The sequence below is a fragment of the Emys orbicularis genome, chromosome 3 (genome assembly GCF_028017835.1).
Source record: "Emys orbicularis isolate rEmyOrb1 chromosome 3, rEmyOrb1.hap1, whole genome shotgun sequence".
In the NCBI taxonomy this organism is placed as follows: Eukaryota; Metazoa; Chordata; order Testudines; family Emydidae; genus Emys; species Emys orbicularis.
Genome location: NC_088685.1, coordinates 138,592,795 through 138,617,011, shown reverse-complemented (window position 1 = coordinate 138,617,011; position 24,217 = coordinate 138,592,795). Strand labels below are relative to the sequence as shown.

General features: G+C 42.3%; 1 protein-coding gene and 1 pseudogene across 1 annotated transcript in view; one reads left to right on the top strand and one right to left on the bottom strand.

Annotated features, from left to right (window-relative positions):
• Nucleotides 1–24,217, bottom strand: part of RYR2 (ryanodine receptor 2) — a 527,178-nt gene that overhangs the window by 490,935 nt on the left and 12,026 nt on the right. The window lies entirely within an intron of this gene.
• LOC135875647 (adipose-secreted signaling protein-like) lies at nt 10,959–11,509 on the top strand (annotated as a pseudogene).

Genomic DNA, 24,217 nt, shown 5'->3' with positions numbered 1-24,217 from the left:
AAGGCAGGCACCATCACAACCTCCATCTCCAGCTAAATTTTGAACTGAACCCAATCTGGGAGTAGTGCTGAGAGGCTGCCTCCCAGACTGGGCCCCGCATGTGACTTAGGCAGCTGAATGCCAGTCTTTCTTCAGTTTGTGAATTGCTCTGGGGCTTAGGCAGGAGACACCTAGAATGGGACACAGAGTGGGACAGCAATGCACATACCCCAAGGCCTAACACATAGGTGCCTAAGGTACTTTTACAGTGGAAAGTTAGGTGCCAAGTGAGTTTAGGCACCTAGGAGGTCAGGTTGCTGCCATGTGGGAGATTTGTGTATTGTAGTGGTGCTGAAGAGGGGAAGTTAGGCATCTAAACTCCAGAATAGGGCACCCAAGTTGCTTTGTGGATAACACCCTTCATTTCTTAGGGCACTTCTAGTAGCCTGAACCTTTCTCTGTGCCACTGTCCAGGTCAGAGTGCATTCCCTTTAGTGATGAAACAGTGATCGTCAAGGCTAAGAAAGCATTTCTTGGCATATAAAGGACTTGTATGCTTTATCACAGTCTATTGCTACTAACCTTATCTAAAAGATATCTAATATAAGCTTTTATAATTGCAAAAAGTTGACATTGGAAAAAAATCATATTCACAGGCTAGCATAAAAATGGATCACAAAATTAACTGAAACAGTTTTGTATGAAATAGTAATGCCTAAATTACAAGCTAAGAAAGAAGAATTTGATTGCATGTGGGGACTTTTCTTATGTTAATCAACGTACTTCTATTCATACTCCTACACCTTTCCTTCTTGTATCCAGCACCTCTCTTTTCCTTTGTTCCTGCTCTTTTCTTCATACTGTATATTAGTTGTGTAATTTAGTTTCAGGGATATTTTACTGAGTATTGTAAATCCATTTTACACCATATACTTTTTGCATTAAAAGACTGTGTTCACTGCAAATTCAGGGACTTTTTAAAAAAAATAAACCCTTAAATATAAAAATTAGATGTCTGCAAATTCATTTTCCTTAAGTATCATTCCCTCTATGAAAAAAATGTTAGTGTATCTGTAATACACAATACTCATTAAGAGCTAATTAAATGTTACTTATTATCCCAAAGCTTAGAGCAATCCTACTCTGTTTTATAATGAATACACATTTCATTACCCTCCAGGATTTTTTTTAAATAACCTAAAAGCAATTTAGCAAAAGACATGGTAGAGCCCCCATCACTGGCAATTTTTAAATCAAGATTGGATGTTTTGTAAAAGACCTGCTCTAGAAATTATTTTGGGAAAGTTCTATGGCCTGTGTTATACTTGAGGTCAGAGTAGATGATCAGAGTTGTCCCTTCTGCCTTGGAATCTATGAATCAAAATATTGCTTGCATTTTAAAGTATTACCCTACGCTAAGAAACTCAAAGTTGAGCAAATGACACCTTGTTTTCTTACTTGGAAGTATAAAAATAATTTAAGTAAAAACATGTCATCACCCTGGTCCATGGCATATATTAAAAACACACATTCGGTCAAACTTCCAACACCAAAAAAACATAAGTATGTATAAGTTTCATTACCACTCTCCTTACTATGGTTTCTCAATAGCTTCCTAGATATTAATATGGCCTATTTCACCATAGTATTAGAGCACCACACAAAACTTTAATTTGTCCTTACAATGCACCTGTGACAAACTGCATAGTGAGAGAACTGAGGCACAGAGAGTGAGGGCTCAAATGTAAAAGAGATCCACTTTGTAAACACTTAAAGTTTTCCATTCGAATTTAATCTCATAGAATTGAGTTGCCTGTAACATTCTAATCCCCCCACCAAACCTTTCCAGCTACAGTCAAATAAAAACTCAAAGTGTATTCCACTGTGCTCAGAAGTCAGCCATTCCGGACGTGATACACTACTCTTTTTACTGCTTGCTTTTCAACATTTTATATATATATTATATATAAAAATAAAAATCAGGTTAATGGTTTTCAAACCTCTCTTTTTACTTTATCATCAACTCTTAAAAATAACTTTCCACTTGTTATCCTCACTTTTTCACATCTACCCACATGGGAATTGCATTTCCTAGCTGCAGTGTAGCCACACTCTGCCTTCCATGGGAATTGGGGCTCTCAACTCACAGGATGAGGCCCTTATTACATAAGGGCCCAATTCACAGCCCACAGAAGTCAGTGGGAGTCTTAACACTGGCTTCAGTTGGCTGTGCATCAGGCACTAAATGAGCAAGTTTAGAATTATATTAGGAACATTTTGCTACAAAACCATCACTACCCACCAACTCATCCCTGCAGGGCCACACAAAGTCACAAACACCAATAACCAGTTGAAAATTTGCAACCGCTTAACAGTAACACTGAATTCTTTCTAAGTTCCATGAAGGATAATTGCTACAGACACTGTATCAATTATTACCTTCTGTATTCAAGCTAGAAGTCAAATATCACTGTAAAATCTGCTATAGTAATTGTTGTATTCATATCAATTTCTTTGAAGGTTATTTCACATACATTTGCAGAATTGGATAATGTGCAAATAATGGCCTTTAACATGAAATATGGCTGATGACTTCAAAAGCAGCAAGTAACGTCTTATAATTTGTTTCCATCTGAAGCATTTTTAAAGTACTATTGATTTTCTTTGTTCTTGTTTGATTATGTGCAATCTATATTACAGAAATGTTGTCTGGAAAACCCAATCAGTCATAATCATACACTAACATGCATATAAAAACTTAAACAAGTAGGTTTTCCAATTATCAGACTACCAATATATTACATTTCAAAAGAAGATGCAGTAGGGGTAGGGGAATGAAAAATAATCTATTTTGGAATAACTTCAGTAAACTTTGCGTCATTGATTACGATATGTGAATTTTGAGGTCAGTAACGTTAACCAAATTCATATATTTTAACTCATTCAACTCTATTCAACATTTTATAAGGGAAATATTATATAACTGTCTTTAATATTTACTACAATCGTTGGGGTGGTTTTTTTGGCTTTTTTTAAAGAGATAATTACCTACATTCTAGAGCTCTTTGTATAATAACCTCTCTAGGCATTTTATACTATGCTATTGCCACAGTATCTCTGAACTAAAACACTCCATGTTAATATTTATGTAGTAAAATGTGCTTCACTGGCACACCTCCAGGGCAGCCTGATATGCCAGTTAAGCAACCATTCCCTTTATTAGAAGCCTATTGAACTAGGCTTTAGCACTACTGATCATGAATAAAAGACAATGGGTGGATTTTTTCCATATTATTTCAGGAACTCTAATTCTGACTCATCACAGAAACAGCCCTGGAAGAAAATAGGCTCATATTCAGGACCGGCTCTGTTGATTTAAAATAATGCCAACAGCCACACTAGCCTAGGCTGGCAATGAAGGCCATGGACTCAAAGCTGTCCCTTGGTATCATTATTCTGCTGGTCATTCAGTAAAACTTAGCCTCATGGATCTATGATCTTTTCATATGAAGGGGGTTATAATCTTCTTGCACAAACAATGCTGACCTCAATGTCTCATGAATGAGTGTGTAAAACTGAAGCACCATCATCCTCAGCTGTAAAGACGGTTGTCTCTCTTCTGCTTTCTCTCTGTTATAAGTTATCAGCAAACTCTCTGGTTCCTCTGCTGGAGCCCATGACATTGCTTTTGCTGTGACATCCTTCCACTCCCAATCTTAGTTGCAAAGGGGAATTGACTTGATGTTTACACAATCTTTTCCATCTCTAGGCACTATAACTAAAATGTTTAAACTTAGATACCTAAAGTTGGGCTCCTTATCAAGTGACCTGATTTACAAAATTGTTGAGCATCCACATCTTGCACTGACATTAACAGGCATTGTTGCTGCCCAGCACCTCTGAAAAACTAGGCCACTTAGGTGCCTAGCTTTGAGAACTGAGGTGGAACAGTGGGAATGAGGGTTTAAGCCAGGGGTCTCAAACATGCGGCCCGTGGGGTTATTTCCTGCGGCCGCCAAGCTCCCCTCACCCGCCGCCCCCCTTCCCCCCAGCGCACCGCATCCCCTCTCCTCTGCCTACCTCCAGCTGTTTGGCGGCGCTCAGCGCTTTCCAGGAGGGAGGCGGGAGGAGCGGGGAGCCGCGCGCTCAGGGGAGGAGACGGAGAAGAGGCGGGACAGGGGCAGGGATTTGGGGAAGGGGTTGGAATAGGGGCAGAGGGGGTGGAGACTTTGGGGAAGGGGTTGGAATGGGGGCGGGAAGAGGCGGGGCCTCATGGAAGGGGTGGAGTGGGGGCAGGGCCTTTTGTACCTTTATATGAAAAGGTGTCAGTAACGCGGCCCTCGGGCCAATGTACTAGTCCTTATGTGGCCCTTGTGGTGATTTGAGTTTGAGATCCCTGGTTTAAGCAGAACATCTGTAACCCCTGTTTGTGGGAGTAGACTGACAGAAATGGAATGAATTACCCACTTTCAAAGCTTCTCAAACTTCCAGAGCCAAAAAACTCTTTTTTCAGTCCTACTTATTCTGCCTTTTTTGAAGGCTGGTAGTGGAAAAGAGTAACTAGCCCCTTTCTGCATGACAGAACAAGGAGTAATGGTCTCAAGTTGCAGTTGGGGAGGTTTAGGTTGGATATTAGGAAAAACTTTTTCACTAGGAGGGTGGTGAAGCACTGGAATGGGTTACCTAGGGAGGTGGTGGAATCTCCTTCCTTAGAGGTTTTTAAGGTCAGGCTTGACAAAGCCCTGGCTGGGATGATTTAGTTTGGAATTGGTCCTGCTTTGAGCAGGGGGTTGGACTAGATGACCTCCTGAGGTCCCTTCCAACCCTGATATTCTATGATTTTGTGTGGGTTTTTTTTTTTTTAAAGAAACTAAGACATAGACCATATCAACTTTTAAAACTGAAAGCAAACAGGGAATAGCAAGTCAAAACTGTTCCCCAGCCACAACTGATCCCATGGATTATCTGATGATTAATGGTTCCATCCTTATTAAAACTGTACAATAGGTGTAAATGTAATGGGTAAGCTCTTAAGTGATTTGCACATAAAGGCTGAAACCATGGGGCTTCCCCAACAGAGTATTCACTCCTATGGTGTAAGCACTCCCGTGGTCCCCTGTATTCATCACAACCAAGACAGCGAACCATTTCTTGCTTAAGTTTATGAAATGAAAATAATGATTTTTTAAAAATATTTGTGATATAATTTAAAGAGATTTTATAATACTGACACTTAAAGAGCTTGCTGGAGCTGGTGCTAGGTGCTTTGGTGCCCTAAGCCAATAGAGGATGTGATGTCTTTCATTCCATTGTTTCCTGTTTACCTTCTCCTAACAACCAAGTCAGCCCCCTCAAAACATCATTCATTTGGGTCCATCCAGTTTCCAAATACTCTTGAAATTTGCTTCAGGGGGACTAGTGGATATATAAGGCACTCAGATGTTACCATGTAATGGGAAGTCAGTTTCTAGGATCCTGTATACAGGTGCATAGCTCTCTCTGGACTCAAACCTGTTATAAAGCACTCAGATTGTGAGTAGAAACACACAGCTCTGGCTGCTGGGGGAGTCAGTAGAAAATAAGATATTAGATATAAATCCAGAAATATAAAATGTTGGAGTGTCTCTCTGCAGCAGAAGGCGCTAAGAGCAGGGTTAGAGGAGTCCTTAACACTGCAACCTGAGAAAAAGCAAGTTCAAGAAGCAGCACAGGCTCAAGTTTAAAATTTGTTATTTAAGTTACCAATAAAGGAACCCAGGAATGGGGTAAGTTTGGAACTTATCAGTGCACATATACTGAATTAGGAGGAGGATGGTCTGACAGGAACCCATTGGGTATAATTAGAAATACGTAAAATCATGTGGAGGAACCAATGGCTTTACAGATACCATAGATACAAAGATCAGATTTATTAAATACTCTGCAGTTAGAAGATGGTGGTTTAGTAATAGCCTAGTGACTGGATGACCATACAGTTTTCTATGGTGTCTCCTCAGAAATGAAGTACCATAAATCAGATGCCTATTTAGGTCATGCCTAAAGATGCCCTTAGATTGTTTTGTTTCCACTCTTCAGTAGCTACCTAGGTGATTACCATCTCAGCTTTCTGTAGCTGTTCTCACCGTCTAAGAACACCATACACTCACAGGTGTCTTGTTGCCATTTGGAGACTAGTTAGCATGCCTATTTTTGAAATCAGTTGTTGCAGTTGTAATGGTCCAATGTCAGGGTCTCAATCAGCCTTCAATTAGCATAATGTTGCTTCATCTCTCTATTTATCATATCTCTGATATAGTTCCTCTACATCCATAATGGGAAGGAATATCCTGAAGTGTGAGGGCTGTAATTTCAAAGCCCTATCCAGATCTAAATCACCCTGAGGCACATCAGCCTTAAGAAGGAGCGTATCTCAGGTTTTATAAGGATCCATGTTCTCTGCGTCCCATCTCAGACAGTCTTCATAAAGTGTCTGGGTTATTTTGACATTAGATTTGTGCTCTACAGACTTCCTATTCATTTCAGATCACTGAAGGAAACTTGTAGAGTTAAGTGGAGAAAAGACGAATAAGTGGATGTTTGACACTACAGTTGTCAACTAACAGAGCACCTTGATTTCCCAGTATTCCACATTTTCTACTGCAGAATCCCCTCCTAAAACATCTAGCACTAGAAAAGTTCGACCATTGATGCATTAGCAAAAGGTATGCACAGAGAAAAATATAATTGTCCTGGAACAAGCAGTGCAGTAGTTTGTCTCAATTTATCATCAGAAATCACTCTTCCATTCCCAGAAAGATTAGCATGACAGTAAAAAAGACTGAAATTCTCTCCTTGTCTTAATTCCAGATGGTGAGCATCATCATCTACCTCATGACAAGAATTGAATCAGGATGGGCAGTGAAAACATTCCGTTTGTTGACACTGAAAAATGTTATCTGCACTATAATCAGTGTATACTGCAAAGACGACAACGTATCAAGATACTTTGATCTTGATTTTCTTTCTCCTGATAATTCCCTTTAAAAGTCACATACTGTGTTTCCAATGGCATGGTCACATTAGTAAGACATTGTTTTTCCCCACATTTGTAGGCAGCTCCTAAGCCTTTACTGTAGTTTTTGTTGTTGTTACTTCCTCATTTCTACTTGGGTATTGAAAACCTGCACTTTTGGCATGTTCGCCTGTTAAAGCCCCAGGTAAGGTGTATTTTCTTCTGACATTTCTCCCTGTCCTCCCCAATGGTGCTGACGTTTTAACACTGGTGAGCCACTGAGACAGAATGATTTCCCTTTGGTGGTTATGTCTCCCAGTTTGGTCTCTGAATTGTTAAAACTCTTAGCAGTAGATAACAGCGACGTGGCTGGGGATTCACACGCCTAACATTTTAACCTTTTAGACAAACTCGGGTCAGTCTGCTTGGCTGCCATGATAGCAGTAGGAACTGCCGATGAGGGGAAAATTCAAATGGACAATATCTTGTAGTACATCACCATAAAAACAGTACAAATGTGTTAATTTTGCGAGTAATTAGGAAAACCCCATTCCAATCAGTCAAAAATAGAATCCTGTACAGTGGTTCACAGGCACATATACAAGTTAAACATCTTGTTTAACTGTATTCTGATCAAATGGATTCTACTGTATTCTGCGAATCTCATCTGAGCAATTCAATTTTTTGTACAAATACAGCTGACTTTGATTTTTAAAAAGTATTAGCTCCTTGGTGACTTGCATCTGCCACATAATTTGCAGTCTGTCACATCTGAGAGGTCTGTAGATCCCTGATGCAGGAAATATAAGATCTTGCTTATGGATACAAAGTCACATTGAATGTCTGAGTCCTGTTTCATTTTGTAATGCTTTCAGTTATTTCTTAGACATTCAACACTTGTACCCTGCTTCAGTGTGGGTGTGATGATCATAATGTAACCTTGCTTGTTTTTAACCAAATCAGATCAAAATACCTAAACCATCAACAAAAATTATATTTTTGTCAATGTCACACCTCATATAGTAAAATGAAACGCTTAAAAATAATATAATGGCAAGAAATTAGCTGAAAAACAATATCCTGAAAAGTATCAGAGGGGTAGTCATGTTAGTCTATATCCACAAAAACAATGAGGAGTCCGGTGGCACCTTAAAGACTAACATTTATTTGGGCATAAGCTTTCGTGAGTAAAAAACCCATTTTTTTACTCACAAAAGCTTATGCCCAAATAAATATGTTAGTCTTTAAGGTGCCACCAGACTCCTCAATATTCTGCAACAGGCCAGAAGGATGTTTGAGAGCTGTGTAAAGTGGCCATAATGAGAATAGGGCTATTGCATTTTGCTTCATTTAGACAATATGATTTGATTGGCCTGCTAGTTGAGTTCTCCTCAGTATTTAATGGCTCCTGCCTTTGACAAACATTAACATTTCATAACACATGTTTTTCCTCAATGGCAAAACAGAAACACTGCATCATTTTGCAGCAAGCTACTACATGTGCAAATCAAAGTTAAGTACAGACAAGCCAATAAATATGAGAATTTAGGAGTCATTGCATTGCTGTGGTGTTTCTTTTTTTTTCTTGCCTCATCCTTTTTTCTTTCCTTGTCATCTCAAGATAGCATACAAATTTTACTTATCTGAAAAATCAGTGTGGCAGGAAAACAAAAGGCAGTAACAAAGTTATCTTTTGTCAAATTTTTAAATAGGTATTGGGTAGTGAATGTGAAAAACTATTTACTCACGCTTTTCCAATGTATAAGAAAAATGGAAAGGGGTGAAAAAAACCAACTGATTTTACTGCAGCAAGCATTTAATCTTTCATGGGTTTTAACTGTTTTTGCTCACTAATGGCTCCAGACAGCCAAAAACTGCAGCCATGACTATTGGCCCATGAAAACTCCATAGAATTCTCCTGCTTCACAGCTGTGAAAATTAAGGATGATTCCTAGGGGAAAGTCTTGTCTCAGCAGAAGCATTTCATGTCTGAGCCAGTCTCTTGATCAGACTGTCAAGATGGAGGTTTTCCACATGACTAATTATTCTTTTATATTATGATTTTTAAAAGTTTTACTAATTAGAAATAGTGAGTGGAATATATTTTATGTAAAAGAAAATCGAAAGTTTTTGTGCCAGCTTTTTTATTTTAAATTCTCAAGTGAAATGACCATAGCAGCACTTTTCAAATTCGGTTTTACAATGGAGTGCTCTGTATTTGAGATGTAAGCAAAAAACAAATATTTTTTTGGAAAACATATCAATACATTTATTTATTACTGTAATAAATTTAATCACTCATTTGCAGAGCAACACTTCAGAACTTTTAGGAAATTAATTTCTGGTATAGCACAAGCAAATTATCTATTTTGTTTTCATGGTGATGAATTAGTTTTGTTTGTTACCCTGGATATATTTTGCTGCTTGAAACATGAATGGAATCATTTCAGTCTATACTGCCTACCTAAGAAGTCTGAATAAGGAAGAGTATAAACTGGCCACAAGAGCCAATATAAACAACTGAGTTAATAGTAGGATTGAATATTTACGGCTCTGATCCAGTCTTTCAATTTCCATTCACTTTTTTAAAATCAACATCAATGTAGGAATCACATTATACAGTGTCTTCTCCTGGGTTTGGGGGAACAGATCTCTTAATAAACAACCAAAATAGTGGTTTATTACAGTATCACACTAGCAATCCTCTATTATCTGTGCCTTAACTTCCCTCTAAATTACCTTTTTGGAGTTAAAATTTCTCTTGCTTTTCCTCAACTCAACAGCAAAGCATACTTTAATATGCAGAGTTCTCCTCTCAAATCTACAAAGTGGATTTTGATTCCAATTTTCTGCTCTTTGCACAGGTACAGATTTCCCATTGACATCAGTGAGAGATTCATTCCTGCAAGGAGAGCTGAGATAGAGATCTATTGTATGGAAAGGAGAATCTAGCCTTAAGCTTGAAGGAAATTTGTTTAGCTGATTTCAAGTTACGAGCATAAAAAAGTTGTTTAATCTATTACAACATTATTTAGGCCCTTTTTATTTTTAGTTACTTTGTATTGACTTTTACAGTCAGTCATTCACAGTTGGGTAGAAGCACAGTAGGATAAAAAAATTACCAAGCAACATTTTCAGCTCAATATATATGGACAGATGAAGCTCAGCAGCTTCCCTATGAATGGAGAAAAGTCACTTCACACCAACTTATAAACTACACAGAAACTCAACTGAAACAGATTTTTATAATCAAATATGCTAAACAAAAGTAGAACACAGATGATTTTTTTTTGCCCCGATATGTTTAAAATTAAAGGGCATAAACTGGTCCACTGAAGGAAAAAACCCCAAAGATTAAGGTACAGCAGAAGATACAGACAGTCCTAATCCCCATTCTGATTAGTTAGTTTGGCTTTCTCAATATCACCAACTTCCAGCAGAGAACAGCTGGGACCTCATCACTGAAAGTCAAAGCAAAAATCTCTATTCCCTTTGGCCAAGATCAGACTTGTTGCAAGCAGGTGCATTTCCAACTAAACTTGATAGGAGATGTACTTTTTTACATCAGAGTTTAAATTGTCTTAATATATTACATGTGGAAGGGAAAAAAAGTCAGGGGACAAAGCTAACAGAGGCAGGCTGGCTAAAGGGAAGGAAAGCAGATGGAAGGGCGGGAGGACCGCCCCAGGAACCCGAGAGCCAGGTGCCCTTGGGCTGGCAAGCAGAGCAAGAACAGATCTCAGCAGCATTGTGGAGCTGAGCATACTAGAGACTGAGTAGGAGCTGTCTGTGCTGTGGAGGCACTAGCTGGTTTGCTGCTGGAGAGAAGGCTTTTCAGTGTGATAGAGGCAGCTGGAGAGCAGAAAAGCAAAGCAGAGTTCACACTGCACCTGCAGCTCTCGTTTTAAAAAGGTATTGTTGTAGAGGATGGCCTTCTGCCAATTTCTTTAAAGTTTAACAGTGGGATGACAGCTTGTGGGATAGATAGATGGCTACAGCTAATAAGGGTACAAAGCCTAAAGTTGGTGGCGGGTCTGCTTCTCCAACAGCCATCCCGTGGAAGGACCACACACCCATGTGCACTTGGATGAGAAGCTCCATGATTCGGTACTCTTGGTCACCTAGGAAAAGGATGGAAACTTCTTGGTCCAGGTAGGATATCTGAAGATGCTGCTCAAATATGAAATCACATTTCTTCTGCCTCCAGTGCCAAGACTCAGGAAGGATGTCTGTGCCATTCTCCTTCCAAATAGTAACCTTAAAGTGATTATCATCACACTAGTATCTGAAGGGTACAGTGCTAAGTGCAAGCACATTTCTCACAAAGAAGGGGTCCTGAAAGAGGAAATTATGCTATCTAGGGAGACCAACAATGATGTCTGAGTCAAGATAGTCATTCAAGCCCGGATCATGGATCACTATCATGGTACATCCTTTCTATAAGGAGTCCGGTGCATCAGCACAGAGATGGAGTACATCTCAGAGCAGAGAGACAGGCACAGGTTCAACTGGAGGCCATGGACCACGTTGTCCTCTTAGTTTGTAAATTTAAGTTTGAAATTTAAGGGGGGGAAAAGTGTTCACTGGTTGCAGGCTTCTGAATGTTCTAGTTTTGTGGTCACCAACAGAGCTTGTCTTGCAAGACCTGGGCACTGTGCTCTCCTCCCCCCTTCTCCCCTAAAATTCAAATCAAACCATAGGCCACTAGTTGTAAAGGGTTTTGTGACTGTAGCTAAGAGCTGACAGCAAATCCTAGTGATAGATTAGGCCAGGAATTCTAGTCACCTCTTCATCCTTAAACTAAACTGCATGTGCATGGATGTACATGCTGGCATACAAAGGCATGTTCAACTTCCCAATTAAGTGTCACTTACTGCGCATAGATCATACCAGATTATCTCTCATCATATAGGATTGGTTACGTCTTCCCTTCTCTTTAGTGCCTCAGCGTCACATGTTATTTACTTTGTCCAAAGTTTCTACAACTGCCATTTAGAAACAAAAAACAGTGGATATGTGTTACAGTCTCCAGTGTTGGGATTCAGGGTGGTGGTAAATACACCAGGTGTGATGCTGTAAACTTTAGCTATTTAGTTAGTATTTAGTCTCAGAAGTATTTCAAAAACAAGGCATCTTTTGCCTTCCCTATGATACAGGAGCAATCTCTTGTTGCAAGCCATAAAGTATCTTGAATGGTGAAATCTGGTTCCCTCTGTTGCTGCTGCTGCTGCATTCTTTCACGAAGAATGTGTAAATGCTTGGAGCTGGATTCTGATCTCAGCTGCAAATCTGGAGTTGACTCCACTGTCTTTCAGTGGTTGGTTCCAGATAACTCCACAAAACCAAGTGAAGTCACACTCCAAATGTACACCACTGTAATAGAGCAAAATCTGTCCCATAAGGGTGAATTCTGTCTTTAGTTAGTTATGCAGATTTAATTGCCTTTAAAAAAAAAATTGACAGGATTGGGTACATGTATCTGAGTGTAGAATTTTGCATTTGGGTGGGGGTATTCAGAGGCATCTAGTAGAGTTGGGTGCTTGGTTCCAATGGGAGTTGGGTGCTTCACCCCCCATAGATGCCTTTGAAAATACCACTCTGAATTTTCATTTCTTAACCATTGTCTTTTTTGGTGGTGTTGTTTTAAGACACAGGGTACCAGGACTAGGAATGTAGTTCAGTTTTGAAAGCAGCAGCAGGATTTATGTGCCTATATATACACACAAGTTGAGCATTTGACCACTGTTGTTGACAGGAGGGTACAGATACTCTAGGGCAGTCGGAAAAAAATAGATCAAAAATAGAAAAAATTTAAAATACTATTCAAAATAGATGGGACGGTTCTCTCTTGTGTCTCTATAGGGAACTACTTGTCACTGAAGGATATAGTGCAACATAAAATCATCCAAAAATTTTAAGTAAAAGTTTAATTAATGAGCCATTGTTCCAGTAGTGATCAGATCTGTCAGGAGGCATGCATATTAGTATTAAAGTGCTACTGAAGCACAGCTCCAATGGCTGAATGCATTTGGCTTTCCTTCTCACACCACACACGCAACAAAGGCATGCAGCAATATCCAACTAATGCGCTCTACCATGGCTCATTGCTATGCTACCATCTAACAAGCTAGCTTTGGGATGGCATCATCCTTGGGAAGTAAAAGTTGGTATGAGAGCACTTAATGGGCTTCATGCTAAGTCAGAGTTAAGACTGAGCTTCAGCGAAATGCAATGCCCTCTCCAGGCTTCCGGATGCAGGAGAGTAATTTGCTCATGGAAAGTAAATTTTAAATTGTCAATACCATTATCCCACCCCCCACCCCCGAACATATCTCAATTTGCTACAGAGCTAATTTCAGGCAGGACTGAGGCTTTCAAAGGAGTCCAAGCTTACTGATCATTAGCCATTCTTCCAGAGTCCATGGAAGGAACAGGAAGATTGCATTTCTATAAATTTGCTAATAGAGAAAATCTACATTGCAGCACTTTCCCATTATTCATGCTTGTCTAATGGATATTTAAATGATTTTATAGGCAATCCCTTTCATACTTCATATTTCAGAAAGTATAATATTTTGTTTTATAAAACCTCATACAATCCTTTTCACATAAGCAGGGCCGGCTCCAGGGTTTTTGCCGCCCCAAGCGGCAAACAAAAAAAAAAGCCGCGATCGCAATCTGCAGCGGCAATTCGGCGGGAGGTCCTTCGCTCCGAGTGGGAGTGAGGGACCGTCCGCCGAATTGCCGCCGAATAGCTGGACATGCCGCCCCTCTCCAGAGTGGCCGCCCCAAGCACCTGCTTGGCAAGCTGGTGCCTGGAGCTGGCCCTGCACATAAGTTTTGTACCCAGCCGTTCTCTTCTTTTTATACTATACTTCTGCTCCAGAAGTCAAAATATTGCAGACCTTGGTATTATAACAGTTTGGCTCTGCTCTTTGCTAATGATCAATCCACAGCTTAGACATTTAATTCATCATAGCCTAGTTCATTTTAAATGGGTTTTGATAATTTATGTGGTTATCATCAATTTTGATTCACATCTCCCAGAATAATTGCCTCATTTATTTCCGGTCGCAAACATTCTACAGTTGAGTCATAACTTAGAGGAACACCAAGAAAAACTGAAGTTTTTCCAACCTTTACTACCATTAAGTGACATTCAAATTGGGGTGGATGGCTCATAGGATTTGTATGGGAGCACAGATCAAAGCTGGCCTAAGTTTGAATCTTTAGGAAGTAATTGTTTCTTATGGTTATTTGGTCACATGTAACATAAGGTGGTCCTAGTGGGAAGGTAATCACAGATTGTCCCTTTGTTTTCATATCAGCAAAGAGATGCAACAGCTTGAAGGCTCAACTACCCTCTCACCCCTAAACATCTTCCCTTCAGTAGAGGGCTAGGATACATGGATGGGGAAAGCTTTCAATTCTGCTGCTAGGCTGGAGACTATAACCTGCAGTGGGGCTCATCCAGGACCTTCCACAAACACTCAATTTGTTTATGAGAATTTATTTATTAGTAAAATAACAAAGCCTGTTGCAAAGTCAAACTGGCAGGGAAGATTAGATAGTAGCTATCAGTACAGGCATCACCATACTATTGTGACATTACACACTTCAATTCCTTTTAGTGACAAATTAATCTCAAAAGCCCAATCTGGTGAATTGTCTGAACTTTCTGAAACTGCCAGGAGACCATCAGTAGGACTGACTTGCTGTGAATTTCATATCCACACATACATAAAGCTCAGCAGCTCCAATGTCCGCCAGGTTACACCTGAATAATTTAATTTGGGCATTCTAAGGTTATGCACATAGCCATCCAATCAGTGTGCAAAACCAGGGCTCAGACAGAAAGGACTATGAAACTCACTTCAGCCTATAACTGAAATCTGGAAGCTTTGGAGAAGACCCAAGAACTACAAAGATAAGAGATTAGAGAAAAGACCAGCCTGAGCTATCAATCAGGAGAAAAAAAATAGAATTTGGCATTTATATAGAATCATAGGACCGGAAGGGACCTCGAGAGGTCATCTAGTCCAGTCTCCTGCACTCATGGCAGGACTAAGTATTATCTAGACCATTCTTGACAGGCGTTTGTCTAACCTGCTCTTAAGATTCCACAGCCTCTCTAGGCAATTTATTCCAGTGCTTAACTACCCTGACTGTTAGGAAGTTTTTCCTAATGTCTAACGTAAATCTCCCTCGCTGCAATTTAAGCCCATTGCTTCTTGTCCTATCCTCAAAGGTTAAGAAACATTTTTTCTTCCTCCTCCTTGTAACGACCTTTTATATACTTGAAAACTTATGTCCCCTCCCAGTCTTCTCCTCTCCAGACTAAACAAACCCATTTTTTTCAATCTTTCCTCACAGGTCATGTTTTCTAGACCTTTAATCATTTTTGTTGCTCTTCTCTGGACTCTCTCCAATTTGTCCACATCTTTCCTGAAATGTGGCGCCCAGAACTAGACACAGTACTCCAGTTGAGGCCTAATCAGCGCAGAGTAGAGTGGAAGAATTACTTCTTGTATCTTGCTTACAACACTCCTGCTAATACATCCCAGAATTATGTTTGCTTTTTTTGTAACAGCGTTACACTGTTAACTCATATTTAGCTATGACCCCCAGATCACTTTCCGCAGTACTCCTTCATAGGCAGTCATTTCCCATTTTGTATGTGTGCAACTGATTGTTCCTTCCTAAATGGAGTACTTTGCATTTGTCCTTACTGAATTTCATCCTATTTACTTCAGACTATTTCTCCACTTTGTCCAGATCATTTTGAATTTTAATCCTATCCTCCAAAGCACTTGCAACCCCTCCCAGCTTGGTATCATCCACAAACTTTATAAGTGTACTCTCTATGCCATTAGCTAAATCATTGATGAAGATATTAAACAGAACCGGACCCAGAACTGATCCCTGCAGGATCCCACTTGTTATGCCCTTGCAGCATGACGGTGAATCATTGATAACTACTCTCAGGGAATAGTTTTCCAACCAGTTTTGCACCCACCTTATAGTAGCTCCATCTAGGTTGCCTTTCCCTAGTTTATTAGACGGTCATGCAAGACAGTATCAAAAGCTTTACTAAAGTCAAGCTATAGTGCATTGCAGCTATAGATTTCAAAATCGTTTTCTAAAGGCAGGTAAGCATTATTCCTATTTTACAGATGCGGTAGAGATGACAATTCTACAGGGCAAGAATGGTGGTGGTGCCAGTGTGGTTTGTGTGTCGTGCACATCATGTATACCTATATAGATTTTAAAATCTATATACACCTACACAGATAAAAAGCCCACTTTAAGTAATCATGCTGGTGGTAGACGCAAATAGTCTTTAGTTATATAATCATACTATTTTTTTAATCAGGATCCTTAATTTTTGAATGCATATTTGTCCTCAGTGAGATAGCTATTTATTAACTTTGTGAACCCTAACATTATATTTTCGCTTGTGTATTTCAGCCCCTCTCCATCATAGTTGGGATATTGTTATTTAAAAACAGCTTGCATTTATTACTAAATTGTATATCCTCCTATCTCAGCCAAATCAAGGCCAATGTTCATTGGAGCAGTGAAACATCTTTCCAACTTAAGGAGATCTCTCCCTACCCAATTTTAGGTTTCTACCCCAAACCACTGAAAACCCTGCACTGTCCAAAATATGGTCGCAACCCTTTTCTTTGTGGTGGCAAAAGTGTATTTTCTTCATTCCCTTTGCTGTCAAAATAGGCCAAATGCTTTTTGTTCAAACTTTGAGGGGCCAGGGGAGGAGGATAAGGTGGGGAATAGTCTTTGGGCAAAACCCAGAATCTGGAAACTTTCAACTCAAAAGGTGAAAGTTTCAGAATGGTATAAGCAAATGTAAAAGAGTTTTTGGAATGGAAAAAAACCTTAGGCTTAATTACATGTAAAATGAAGACAATCTCAGACGGATACTGGGAGAATTTATTAATTCATAGGCCACCTGATTCGTGCAAATAGTTCCATTGGCTTGGAACTATTCACACAAGTCAAGTGAACAAGATTTAACCCAATGTTTTGTAGTGCTTTAAAAGTATTCAGTGTTAAGCATTAATCTCAGTTTTACCATGGCTACATAACCAAATGAAAGCTGTTACTTTACAGGACACTTGGTTAAAGGGCTTACTGCAAGTTAAACACTTGTAATTTCATGTGTTCTGAGTTTAAAATATACAATATTATAAATCTGTCAGTGATTCAAGGATCTAGGATTTTCAGCTACATTATCAGCATAATTAAAATGTAAGAGTGTTTTTAGAACTACTGGACATGTAGTATTAAAATGTATTCTGCTCTAAGCCACCAAGAGAAAATTAAAATTTCTTAGTCCTACTGTGAAAACTTCGTAGAATATGTCACTGCAACTTTTCATTAGCAGTTCTATGACAAAATAAAATTTTAAGCAGGACTACAGTGGTATTGTACTTACAGCCAGCAGCCACTATTTTAAAAAGCAACTGAGGGTCCTGTGCCACCTTTAAGACTAACAGAAGTATTGGAGCATAAGCTTTCGTGGGTGAAGCTTGCGTCTGATGAAGTGGGCATTCAGATTTTTACAGATTCAGACTAACACGGCTACCCCTCTGATACTTGACAGCCACTATTTTGTTACTTTCATCAAACAACCGTCACAGAGCTGGGGAGGGAAATGTCTTTTGTCTAAAAAAAGCTCAGAATGTTCCTACAGTTACTGCACTATGCACAGTCAAATCATCTATTGCAAGTCCCGCTGCACCTTGTCCCAAGACTTGGTGCTTTTGTACTGAAAGACAAAAAAAAAAAATCCAACTGAATTTGCAAAGGCTCTGTTTTGAACAGGATGTGAAAGACTCCCTGCCATTGTTAAACAGATTAACTTGGTTAAAGCAGAACATCACAAACTATAATGAAACAACAAACAATTGTTTCTAACAGGAGAACGACAACTCAACAGGAACGTAAATCAGAGCAAACAAGTGGATTCCAGAAACTAGGTGAATACTCACTAATTCAGTTATGGGGTTGTACGGACTGTCAGATTTGGCAACTTGACTTTGTTATATCAGGTTGCTCTTTTCATGGCAGTATCTCAGTCAGGATTCTCTAGCATCATAACTGATTTTCATTTTGACTGATCAGATCCATAGATGTATAAAAAATAGCAGAGCTAAACAAATAGAACAATTTCCCACAAATATTTGTTCAGATTGGAAAGTGAATTTTCATTTGACCGTATTTATGAACCTTTCATGTTTTGCCAAAATCTGAGTTCTCTAGATCTCCTCTAGTCCATTCAATTTGTGCATCTCCATGCCATGTTACCAGAAATATTCCAGAAAAAGCATATTTTTTGAAACCATGAACCATGAACACTCAAATATTTGCAAAAAAATAAACTACAAATAGTAGATTATACTGAAAATTCACAATTCATTCAATACTGGTTAATTACATAAATTACATATTTTTTCCCCCGACTGGATGACTTATGCAACTAACCAAAGAGTAACTTCAAATTTAAAGTATCACAATCAAATATGCAACTTGAGTTGTATTCTGTGGTGGTTGGTTAGTTAGTTACGTATATTACATAAATTAACAGATGAGAAATTGTCTATTTGATTTTAACATTTACAGTTCCAGTGGTCTGCACGCAAACAGTTATGCAAAATTTAGCAAATAATTTAAAATATCAAACTGTCCAGACACTTCAATAATGGGTGATGGGGGTGGATCAAAGAAGAATTATATGTTGTGAATTACTAGATATAAAGAAAAAGCCTATTAGGTCTAGTCTATTCTCCCTGTCACAGTCAGGATGGCTCTCTACATTAGATTTTCTGGTTTTGTCCAGTTTTTAATGTGTCACGCAATCTTTTAAAAAATAATGGAGATGTCCTATCTCCTAGAGCTAGAAGGGACCTTGAAAGGTCATCGAGTCCAGCCCCCTGCCTTCCCTAGCAGGACCAAGTACTGATTTTGCCCCAGATCCCTAAGTGGCCCCCTCAAGGATTGAGCTTGCAACCCTGGGTTTAGCAGGCCAATGCTCAAACCACTGAGCTATCCCTCCCCCCACTAATGTTTCAGTGTTTCCAACACCTCACTTGGGAGGCTCTTCTATAGTAGCGTTCCACAAGATTCCTGTAATTGCTTCTGCTTCAAGCAGAACATTACACCATTCAGTGAAATTCAGCATTGGTTATAGGTATGCAATATTCCGAGTATTTGGCTGCACAAAACCTTACTCTCATTCCCCATGTAATTCTTTATCCTATCTCACCATCCATTAACATAGACTATCTTGTTCACATACCTTGTTATCAATGCCAGGATACAATGCCTGAATTTCTCTCTGATATGGAGAATAGAATATCTTCAACCCAGCAAAAGCACCTGAAGTATTTTAAAGGTACTTTATTAAAGTTCTGCAATGTATACATCACTGATCTGAACCTTAAAGGATTATTACTGAGAAATAGAGAAGATTCTTTTGAAAAATATGCCCTTGAAAGTGCTATATGAACTGACCTATAGCAACATAATATTTTAAAGTAATAGGGTAGGTGGTTGGGCTCTGAAAAGGAATTCCCATTTTTTGCTGAGTGTACACTTTGTGCCTTCATTTTTTTTATTGAAAAAAAAGAGTGACATTTATAGATAAACCTCAAACTTAAAACACATTTATGCTATTAACTAACAAGGTAAGCTCTCCCAGATAGCAGCCAGTCAGAGACTCCAGCCAAAGCAGGGACCTCTGGACATTCCAGGCAAAACTGGATAGCATTCTCTGACTTTCTCTGCCCTGTGCTGATAGGCTGTTTGCTCCAACACTCCCCTTTCTTCTCCCTCACAGTCTCTTCACCTCAGTTTCACTCCACACCTGCCCCTCTTACTTTACATAAAATCATGACTGGTGTGGAGAAAGTAAATAAGGAAGTGTTATTTACTCCTTCTCATAATACAAGAACAAGGGGCCACCAAATGAAAGTAATAGGTAGCAGGTTTAAAACAAACACAAGAAAGTATTTTTTTCATGCAACGCACTGTCAACCTCTGGAACTCCTTGCCAGAGGATGTTGTGAAGGCCAATACTATAACAGGGTTCAAAAGGGAGCTAGATAGATTCATGGAAGATAGGTCCATCAATGGCTATTAGCCAGGCTGGGCAGGAATGGTGTCCCTAGCCTCTGTTCGCCAGAAGCTGAGATTGGGTGACAGGGCATGGATCACTTGATGATAACCTGTCTGTTCATTCCATTTGGGGCACCTGCCATTGGCCACTGTCAGAGGACAGGATACTGGGCTTGATGGACCTTTGGTCTGACCCAGTATAGCCGTTTTTATGTTTCTTCTTCACTGCCCTGTCCCCCTCACCTCCCTTTCCTTGTCTATTCTTTTTCCCTCCTAAGTAAACCCATCCAAAAAAAATCAATAAATAATTGTGAACATGGCATTTGCTGCCACCGCATTGTTCACTCTGCTTAGACCCTTCCCTCATTGTGAATCTGTCTCGTCTACTCAGGCAATATTTTCTCATTGTTCCCTTGTACTCCCCCGTCTGCCTGTATCCATCTATCGCAGGGGTGGGCAAACTTTTTGGCCCGAGGGCCACATCTGGGTATGGAAATTGTATGGCAGGCCATGAATGCTCAAAAAATTAGAGGTTGGGTGCGGGAGAGGATGAGGGCTCTGGCTGGGGGTTCCGGGCTCTAGAGCGGGGCCAGAAATGAGGAGTTCAGGGTGCGGGAGGGTGCTCCAGGCTGGGACTGAGCAGTTTGGAGGGCAGGAGATGAAACAGGGCTGAGGCAGGGGGTGGACCATGGGAGGGGGGCAGGGGTGCAGGCTCAGGCTGTGCTTACTGCAAGCAGCTTACAGAAGCAGCAGCAGGTCCCCCCTCTGGCTCCTACGCGGCAACACGGCCAGGTGGCTCTGCGTGCTGCCCTGTCCGCAGGCGCCACCCCTGCAGCTCCCATTGGCTGCAGTTCCCGGCCAATGGGATCTGTGGGGGCAGCACTTGGGGCGGGAACAGTGTGCAGAGCCCCCTGGCTGCCCCTACGCGCAGGCTGGAGGGGGGACATGCTGCTGCTTTCGGGAGCCGAGCAGAATGGGGCAAGCCCCTGACCTTGCTCCCCGGCTGGAGCACCGGAGCGGGGCAAGCCCCAGACCCGCTCCCTGGTGGGAGCTCGAGGGCCAGATTAAAACGTCTGGAGGGCTGGATGCGGCCCCTGGGCCGTAGTTTGCCCACCCCTGAACTAGAAAATACCTTACTCACTGTTTTGTGAAGCAGGGGGGAAAAAACTAAAAGTGTGGCAAGCCTGGGAAGTTCTGGGAAGAGTCTTTAGTGGTATTCAAATAATTTTAATCAGCTAGAATGTGCCTTCGCTGTATGATGCCCTTTATTATTTGGATTTTATATGCACCCATCATCAGCTCTAGTTGCATAAACAATTTACTCTTAACAGGACATTCAAGGAATTGTAATTAACCAGTGGTAAAGGTTTAGAACACTTCCCCATCCCCTCTAAATTAAAAACCAAACTCCTTGGATTAAGCAGTGTCGCACTCAGCCACACAGCAGGGGTCGCTGTGGACTCAGTGATGGGATTAAAGGTAGGGTTACCAACTTTCTAATTTCAGAAAACCGAACACCCTTGCACCGCCCCCTTCCCCAAGGCCCCTGCCCTGCCCTTTCCCCACAACCCCAACCCCACTCACTCCATCCCCCCTCCTCCATCACTCACTCTCCCCCACCCTCGCTCACTTTCACCAGACTGGGGTAGGAGGTTGGGGTGGGGGGGGGGTGAGGGTTCTGGCTGGGGGTGCAGGCTCTGGGGTGGGGCCGGGGATGAGGGGTTTGGGATGCAGGAGGGGACTCCAGGCTGAAGCCAAGGGGTTCAGAGTGTGGGAGGGGGCTCCGGGCTTGGGGTGTGGGAGGGGGTGCAGACTTCGGCTGGGGGTGGAGGCTCGGGGGTGGGGCCGGGGAATGAGGGGCTTGGGATGCATGAGGGGGCTCCGGGTGTGGGAGGGGTGTGCGGACTCATGGAAGGAGTTCGGTTGCAGGAAGGGGTGTGGGGTACAGGCTCTGGGAGGGAATCTGGGTGTCTGAGGGGGCTCTGAGCTGGGGTAGGGGGTTGGGGCACGGGCTCTGGGCAGCTCTGGCTGGTGCGGTTTCCGGGGACTCCGGGAGGCGCTGATGTCAGGCAGCCCCTTAAATAGCAGCTGCACCAGCACTGCCCTGGGCTGCTCCATCTGCCATTAATCCTGGATACGTGGCTCAGCCAGTGCACTGAGGACAGAAGTTTTTCCTGTTCTCTGGAATGCAGGGGGGAGAGAATTTCCCGCAAGTGACAGACACCCCTCTGCTGCCCCTGGCTTCCCGCTCCCCCAGCATAGCCCAAATCACAGCAGCTCTAGGGAGAGCGCTGCTGAAGGCACCCTCCTCCTCCCCCCACCATTTGCAGTGACCCCCAGCCCCACCACTGGCTGGGGCCTCCGCACCCAGCTGCTGCCAGACTCTGCTTGGACCCATCCTCGGGGAGAGCAGCCCAACTTTAGCCCCATGCTTCCGCGCAGCCCATTCATCCCCGGGAGAAGACTGACCAGCCCACAGCCTTTACCTGCTGGCCGCATGGTCCTGAGACAAACCCGGGGCAGCATAAAGACTATGAGCACTAACCCTAGAGGAAGCTAACAGCTTTACTTCAAATTATAGATGCCAAAAGTCAGGGCCGCCGGCTCCAGGCACCAGCAAACCAAGCAGGTGCTTGGGGCGGCACATTTTCGGGGAGGCATTCCAGCCAGCCTTTTTGGGGGGGGGGGGGCACTTGGGTGGCAAAAGCCTAGAGCTGGCCCTGGCAGCAGCAGCACGTCCTGCACTGGGGGCGCCCTGGGGCCACTGCAGTTCACGTCGGGGAGCAGCGCCCGCACCTTATGGCCGGGCGGGCTCCGAGCGCGGGACACTCGGGCTGGGGGCCGCCCCTCGGGGCACACGGAGCCACCTGCAGGTGCCGCAGAGCGGCCGCCCCCCCAGTGCCGCAGCCGGGGCTGGGCGAAGCAGCCAGAGTCGCCCAGGGACTGCGGCAGGGAGGCCAGGAGCAGCAGCAGGAGTGGGGCCATAGAGGGCGGGGCGCTGCCGTGCGGGGCCCGCGTCCCGCTCTCCGGGGCTCCGCTCCCTCTGGGGCAGTCCCCCGGCTCTGTCCTCCCGCGGTCCCAGCCAGTCCTGGAGGCGGAAGCCCCGGCTGGAGGGACCCTGGGCTGAGGCGCGGCCAGGGAGCCCCGCTGCTTACCCCGATCCTGCCAGCACTGGACTGGCTGGAGGCGAGGGGGGAGCGGGCGGAGTCAGTACTGGTGGGGGGAAGCCCAGCGCTGGGGCGGCAGGGGGTGCGGGTGGGGTGGGGGGAAGAGCCCAGCACTGGGGTGGCAGGGGGTGCCGGTGGGGTGGGGGGCAGAGCCCAGGGCTGGGGTGGGGGGCAGCCAAAAAAATTTTTGCTTGGGGCGGCAAAAAACCTAGAGCCGGCCCTACCAAAAGTCAAGAGATCTATTCCCTAGGAAGCATGAGTGCAGTTTAGCAGGCAAGTGTAATGTCTATGTATGCATACAGTCATGGATCATTACAACATGACTGAGCTGAAAGAGCACAGATCTTTCCTACTGATTAGCTGGGGCAGGAACAGAAACTGAGAGGGCTGCTGTTAGAGAAAAAGGCAAACAGCACAACACAGTAAGTAATCTCAGAGGATGGAGGGAGGCAGCATCTTAGCGCTCTGCTCTGCACTCACTCAGAAACACAACATACGTGCATGAATCCTATTCATGAATATAATCCTTAATGCTCAGTTAAGGATAAACAAAACATCAGCACAGTACAAAAAAGATGCCCCAGAAATATCAGGCTAAACCACTGTTAATGCACAGCACTCTTAAATATTTGGAAGCTTTCATGCTATGTTATTACTTCATTTACAACATCAATAGCTGCTTTTCAAATCAGACAAATATAGCAAATTCCTCCTACTCAAAACATAATTCACTGAGCAACTATCACGGCTAAAAAGTTATATGATGAGCTGAAAAAGAAACTCAGAAATTAGTGGAAGTCGGAGACTAAAATGGTAGTGAGATAGTGACCTGGCTGGCCTGTAGAAAAGAAAAAAGAAAAACCTACTGTGCATCAGTTTATGTGCAATTGATAGAAGATTAAATCCTTGGATGAATAAAGGGACATTTCACATTCACTACTTG